A 7,932-nucleotide genomic window follows, 5' to 3' on the forward strand; every position below is an offset into this window, starting at 1 on the left:
GAAATAGGAGTAATGATGGAGTATAGGTCATTGGTTAATTAAATAAAGGAACTGTTTGGCCTGAAAGGTTAGAACATAGGTGGGTGGAATAAACATAAGAGAATGCTGGGAGGAATAGGAATTGAGCTTAGAGATGCCATGCACCTCTCCCATGGGCAGAAATGGTAGCTCTGCACTCTGAGGCAGATGGCGATACAGCCAGCCACCGGGTCAGACATGCTAAATCTTTCCTTCTAAGCTCAACTCGTGCTGCAACATACATTATTAGACATGGGTTAAGAGGCTGAAAATAATGGGGCAGGCAGTGTTTAAATGAATAGTTTTGTGTTGTTGTTTCGGAGCATAACCTTACAAGGCGGCCCCATGGGGATGCAGCCCTGCTGCTCAAATTTCTACAATCAAGGGGGAAATGGAAGAAGGGAAGAAAGAAGAGAGAGAGACAAGGAAGAATGGATGAATTCAATCATTCCTTGGAAAAATGAGTGAACAAATGAATGAGGAGACCTAGTAGGAAAAAATGTGCTGCATTCCCTCAGAGAGTCAGGTCAAATTAAGGATTGACAAGGTTTTCCACTAAGGAGGAGGCTTATTCCATTTTACCTTCTTTGTGCTCCAGGCCCACCCACAAGAGTGATGATGAGGACAGCGAGAAGAAGAGGAGAGGGTGTACCAGAATTCCCTGGTACAATTTCTCACCCAAATTGTAGCCAAATCACCTGACCTGGGACAGCTGATCTACATGCTGGACCCTAACTCCCAGTTGGACAACTCTAACATTTTAACCAAGTTTGTGAAGATGAAGGAACCAAAAATAGCCCAGTTACAGGATGGCAGGTTCCTTACAGGATGGGAGTCAGACATCAGTACCATACTGGTATTTGGCGGTTTGATGGGTGTGTGGGGTCTTTGCCAGACTCCACCTAGCATCATGGATTCCCTACTTTACTGATATTATGGAGTTCGGTGCATTCATCATATGTGTGCATGTCACACACTAGTGGGCATCATATATACATGCTTATCCTGTGTGTGGGTGAGTGTGTTCATGAATTTTATAGCCCAAGTACTACAGAACATGATCAATGAAAGGGAACACTGTTTTCCAGATATGGCAGGGCAATTATTTAAATGAACTGACAAGGGATGGATGGCATGGATAAGACCTATGAGAGTTCAAGGCATACCGAATCCAGGCATGACAAAGTAGGTGGCAGACAGAATTCTGGCAAAACTAAGTAGGTAGCTTGATGTCCAACTTGCTGGAGAAGAGCAACTGAGCGGAGACACTTTTCACTAAGCAACATGCTCTAGTGGAGATCAAACATCCTTTGACTTACAGCCAGTACGAATTAAACCTTTCATCAAATGAAACCTAATTTTCTCTGATTTTGAGTATACATTTGTGTCCCTTCCTGATTAATCTACTCTTTATCCTCTTAAGTCCCAATACCACACGCTGATATCAGTCACATCTTTCCATTTGACATGGTTTTCCCTCAAGCTTCGTACCGCCCCGAGATCATACAACTCTTTGTCCCCTCTCCACTGCTTCCTTGCCAGCCATCTAGTCCTTTACCACACCACGCATCCCCAGTCCTTTACTCTCCAAGGGGAAAAGACCATAAATCCTGCTTTGTTTTGAGGCATGTATTTCTGTGATGCCCCATCCACCAAACACAATCCATCATTGACCAAATAACACAACATGTTAACAAATTTTTATTCTTTGAGAAAGAATAATCCATTGGAAAAAATACCAGGATTCATAGAATACCTGAGGTATCTCTGAAAACAACACATTCCCAAAGAGAGAATTAAGTCTGCCCCTCAAAATTTGAGAATTTCACTTTAACAGATCTTCACCAAATCATAGACATAGATATGGAAGTCATTATCAAACTTGATGAAATACACAGAAGGTTTGTTGGGAACTTGGCAAATAATTTTACCTATCTCTTGGGTTCCATCTTTTTTGTTGTACTGCACTCTTTTGCCCTCCAAGGAATCCCTGCCTAATTCCAAAGTCACGTCTACTGGAGGACATTCAGGCGTGATGTGGAGGTTGCCTTCAATGGAATCATCATGATGGTGGTAAAGGTACAGGACCGGATCATTCTCGTTGACCATGTAGAAACAGGTCGTTATGGCCTGCACCTCACCTGGGACCATGCCACTCCACTCTTCCTTAGAGCCTGGCATGATGTGGAGGTTGCCTTCCAGGTAGTCATCCAGGAGGTGGTAAATGTACAAGACCGGATCTTTCTTGTAGGTAATATAAAACCAGGTCTTCATGATTGGCACCTCTTCTAGGACCCTCCCGTTCCAGTCATTCTTAGAGCCATTTGTGCCCATGAATGTATGTTTCACTGCTCTGCCAACTATGGTGTTTGAGAGATGAGTGTCTGTCACCTGAGGAAATGGCACATTATTAGGCAGGATCTTCAGGTTTAAAATCCTTTCATCACTATGAAGCTCCAAGCCATAGACACAATCAATCCCATCATATTTCAACAAATAGAGAGAGGGATATGTTGGCAGTTTATCTAGAATGATGGCTTTCCAATGGGAGACTGGATCATTGGCTTCCTTCCAGCCATGAGAAATTCTGCGTCCAACAGTATTCTCCCGGGCCTCAAAAGGCTTACTAAGTTTTTGCTTCTGGAGCGATGGCCCATTCTTTCTCTGGAGATGTGTCATGCAACTCATACTAAGAGGCATCTTCATCAAGGCGGGAGACTTTCTGAGATAGGCCACAGCACTCCTGTTCCACTGTCTCTTGGCTCTGTTTCTGTGCTTGGGCTTCTTAGCTGCCAATCTCTGCATAGGAAGAACTCTTCAGTTTAAATCAGACACAAAGTGGTTTCCTCCACCATAAGTGCCTGCAAGGATAAGAAGGTGAGGATGTGAGGTCAAGGCTCTTTTTAGGAATAACTTTGGAGCAGGTGAAAAAGGCAGGGTTGAATAGATTTGGATACCTAAATGTAATATGTTCTTAAGAAATTAATAGGAAAAGTATCAAAATCTTGTCTACAGCTCAGTATATGTGTATCAGAGACATATTACTGCTGCAAAATGCAATTGACCTCTACTGAGAAACCTACTTCCTGACTTACTATATCAATGAGAGAGGAAGCTATGCCTATACCTAAAGTGAGAAAGAAATATCTGAACAGATGGCAAAGAATTCAAAGAACAGCCACTCCTCTCCTTACCACTCAAGCTACTGGTTAGTTGGCTGATCTATAACCACCTGCCCAGGTCATGGCACTCCAGTCCACTGGCTCTCTCTATTGTGTCTCCTGATCCAGATCCAGGTTGATTACATAAAGATATTCTGTATCTTCATTAGAGAAGTGAGTACTGTGAGTCAAACTGCCAAAAGAAAGAAACATTAATCTGTGCAACAGCACCTATTAGAAATAATTATCTTTTAAAACACATATGGACAAAGAGGATCTTTGCCATTTAAGTGGACTGAGGAATTGGACATTTTTAGCAAAGATAGAGTGGGGAGAATACCCGACATTAACCGTCCCCCAGCTATCAAATATAGGAGCTGTTAACGACATAAATTTTGGACCCAGAGCAGATTTGAAAGAAACCTTTCTTTGACTACAGAGGTCCCAGTTGCTTCCTAAACATATTTACCAAAAGAAAATATCTTGGCTCTCTAGATTCCAACTTCTGGAAATTCGGTTGAACAGTTGTGGAGCCCAAGAGCTGAACTGACCTCCTCAGCCCCCGTGAAGATAGTAAGCACACCTTCACAGAATACTAGTGCATCATGTGGAACAGAGTTGCCACCCCAACCAAAGCTTTGTGACATCATCAAGGCCCTACTTATGTCTTAAAACTCCTCCTAGCCAGGTTTCTTCCCTACTAACCCCCAGAAATATCCAGCATACAGGTCCTAAAATGCTGCTCATACAGCCCCATGAAGACCCAAAATAAAAACCCCAATCTTCTTCCCAATTACTTGAGTCATATTTTCCAAGTAACTCAAACTTTTTATGTGTTTTTTTTTTTTTTTCTGTATAATAATTTTTGGTCTGAGTCAACAACTCAATGTATGTTTTTTTCCTAACTCCAATGTCCTCATTGGTTATTTTCTATTGATTTTTCCATTACTTCATAGTAATAATTATCAAACTTTCCACTTCTCTTCCTCCTCCCACATTCTTCTTGCTCCGCAAATAAACCTCTCCACTCAAACACCAGTCCAAATAGAGGGCAGGGTACTTTGAGCTGTGGGAAGTCCAAGCCCACCCTTCATCCATCCAGATTTAGCAAGGTATGCATCCACAAAAAGTATGATCACAAAAAGCCAGTGTATGATATGCAGACAATTGCAAGTGCCATTATCTTTGGCTTCTCCATCTGCCCCAATTGTCAGCCACATTCAAAGCTTCCAGTTTGATCCCATGTTCTTTCATTCCCAGGTCACTGGATTAGTTGAAATCCCCTTAGTTCAGGCACAGTGTCTCATAGTGTGGACCAAGCCCTTATATTCCGGACATCCTTGCTCTTTTTCTCCATCCATCTGCTCTTCCACTGGAGCTTGGAAGCTCCATCTAGGTTTCTGATTTTGACCCTGACTTGATCTCCATCATTTGCCAAACAAAAGTTCCATGGTGGTTTTCAAGACAGTCAGTCATCAGTCTGACTATGGGACAAGGCACACATAGTTCCTAGGGACATGTCACAGTGCGGTCAATTTCTCCTCCCTGCTTAAGTACCTAGAGAGGGTCACCCTATGGCCTTCTGAGAACCACTCGAGAGATATCGATCTTGACATCCCCAGAATGGCCCCATAAATTGAGATATCATCAGTGTATGTGCATTAACTTGTGTGTGTGTTTCTGTGTGTGTATTTAAATCACAATAACAAATGGATTGTAATATTGAAGTTTCTTCTCATCTTGAGAAGAATATTTGCTACAGAAACACTCTCACAGTAAGAGTGAGAGTGTAAACTATCTAAGAAAGCAGAAATAACTGGAGGAATCCCCCAGGAGTTAGGCTCAGTGTCCCAGGAATTACGCCCAAGGAAAGTCAATGAACTCAGTGATGGAAGATAAAACCCAGCCTATATAAAACCATAAATCATTTAGGTGGAACATGAGATACTCTTACAACAGTTACAAGAGGTCTAAAATGCCTGGACTGGAACATAAGGGGAACACAATGACGTGGAGCTGAGAGTGCATGGCAAAACTGATTGGATCTGGCAAAAATTATGTAAGCATACCAAGGAAACCACCAGTGGGACAAAACCCTAAGAAATCTGTATGACAACATATCATGTTGAACATAATGAGATTTATAGACAAAGGAAAGATCTTAATTATGTCACTGTCACACAGGTGATGATGAACCAGTTCCATCGTAGATTGACTCCCTGCTGTGTTTAAGATAACCTGTCAATTCTGTCTAGTCAGTTACAAGGAAATTTGCATTAATTGCACAGATTAACTATCATCATCATTTACTGCACCATCAAAGGCAAGGCAAAGAAATCATAGACATGTTGTTGAATGCTGATGATGTTATTGGGAGTTTTGATGGGTTTTTTTCTTAAAGGGAAATCATCGGTGACTCTCATGCATGAAGCAGATCCTTTCTCTGTGATGTTTCTTGAATAGCCACTGAGATACCAGCCCATTGAGTTGTGGTCTCTCTCTCTTTTACAAAGCAACTTCTACCTTCAGCTTGATCTCTTGCTTGAGCTTCCCTTCCGGCTACTAGGCTCCTTTTCTGATCCTGCAGAGGGCTTTTGTAAGGGATTGTGATCTCTAAGTTTTTCCCCTTTCAAGAACTAATCATTCTATTAATCACAATTCTAAACTGCTGTGGGAGTTTGTTTGTGACTTATGCCTTCACATGTGATACAAGCGACCTGTGTGTATAGGGTCTTCTCTCTGTTCATGTGGGGAAGGCATGGCAGCAGGAGTAGATGGCTGCTCATTCTCTGTAAGGAAATCAGTAAACAGTGGGCACCAAGTACAAGGATGTCCTGAAATATTAAGTCTTGTCCTTTCACGGCCCCAAAGCCTCCAGCTAGGTTCAGGGTCACGACAATCTCCAAAACCCACCGAGCATGAAGTATTCAGAACCAGAAGCCTGTGTGTGCCATATCACATAAATTCATCGTGAGTACACCAATCTGTTTTTTTTTTTTTAATGCTACATTATTTTGTCCCATCAGAACGATCTATATTACCAATTACCCAAATTTGCTGCATCTTTGGTGTCCTAGAATTGCTTTAAATTGTTGCTGGGACAGTCTTACAAACCTTCCTGTGCTGTTATGAGACCTTAAGGGGACAGCACTTATTTCAGAAATCAAAGGCAGTTGGGTTCAATCCTATGGTTAGCTGTTAGCTAGACACTGGAAGGATGGATTTGACTAAGAAAGGGAGACAGCATACATGGAGGCAGGTAACCTTTCCTTTGCAAAATGACCCATTTTGAGGCCTTACTTCAGGCTCTTCTCTTCTCCTAATCTTGGTTTTTTATTAGTTTAGGAGAAGAATTAAAACTCCATTTACAGTATCTGTGAACCTGAATGAGTTAAGTATGTGTGACCAACTTGATGTCTGCCTGTCTGTCAACAGGGCCAGAGTTCAGGGGCATCTGATGTATAGCACAGGAATGTCAGCCATCAATCTCTGGTCCACCTAACTCTACAGCATTAGAGTTGTCATGGTTGCTCATCTGATCTTCCTCATATGATCTCCATCCACAGAGATGTCAGAAAAATCCTCCCCTGAGAGTGCAAGTTCTTTACAAATGAAAGATTATACAACAGAAGACACATGGGAGATTTATATGGGCAATCTGTTGAAAGGATAAAGTGACAGAAGAAGTTTATTGATTAATTAAAGAAAGAATCCGCTTCAGCTGATAGGTTAGAACATAGGTAGGTGGAGTAAACAAAATAGAATGCCGGGAGGAAGAGGTAGTGAGCTCAGAGAAGCCATGCTCCCCTCTCCCCGGCAGATGCCATAGCTCTGCTCTCTGAGGCAGATGTCGATGCAGCCAGCCACCATGTCAGACATGCTGAATTTTTCCTGGTAAGTGCAACTCGTTATACTACACTGATTATTAGAAATGGGTTAAAATGCTGAATCTAATGGGCCAGCAGTGTTTAAAAGAATACAGTTTTTGTGTATTTATTTCAGGCATAACCTTCATGCGGCCGTGGTGCTGGGGACACAGCCTCGCTGCACAAATAACTACAGAATGGCTTGCAGCCTTGTGGACAACTGAATCCACTGAAAGCCTGAGAAAGCTTGGGAAAGAGTAAAGCATGTTTTCTTGGTAGCAGCGATTTCTCGGTCTGCTCTGCTTGCTAGAAGAAAGCAAGGGCTCTCATCTAAAATAGGCTTGCTGACTCAGCTTCAGCTGCAAAACCCTGCAGCCCTTACGAGGTCATGCCACACAACATTTAAATGGTGTTGATACAAGCCAACTGAATGCTTGTATGTTTTCAGCAGTAGCAGGAAAAAAAACTGTGTTGTTTTAAAATGCCGGCTTTCTGGGCCATCCTGCCTGGGCAAACTCTGACTGTTTGAGGAAGGAGGGCCAGCTACAGAAAGAGGGCTTGAGTGTTGTCTGTTGCAGCCATATGATGGCAAGGACCTTGAAACACTGTAGACTTGTGGCACTGAATGCGGCTCTGTTCGGTACCTCAGCCACAAGGTTGGAATGGCAGAAAGCTAAGGAATGGGCTACATCTGGCCAGCAAAGCCACGGCTTTAGTCCTACTGAGATTGCTTGGTAAATGAAAGACTCATGTGGTCAGAAAAGCAGAGAGAGAAATAGAGTAAAGAGAGATTCAAAGACAAAGAAAATTTTTAAATGATTTACAGTGTGTTAAAAATATGTGCAGGCTAAAATTTGAAGTTCTTAAAGTTAAAAAAAGGAAGGGAG

This window comes from Microtus pennsylvanicus, assembly GCF_037038515.1.
Source record: "Microtus pennsylvanicus isolate mMicPen1 chromosome Y unlocalized genomic scaffold, mMicPen1.hap1 SUPER_Y_unloc_3, whole genome shotgun sequence".
Classification (NCBI taxonomy): domain Eukaryota; kingdom Metazoa; phylum Chordata; class Mammalia; order Rodentia; family Cricetidae; genus Microtus; species Microtus pennsylvanicus.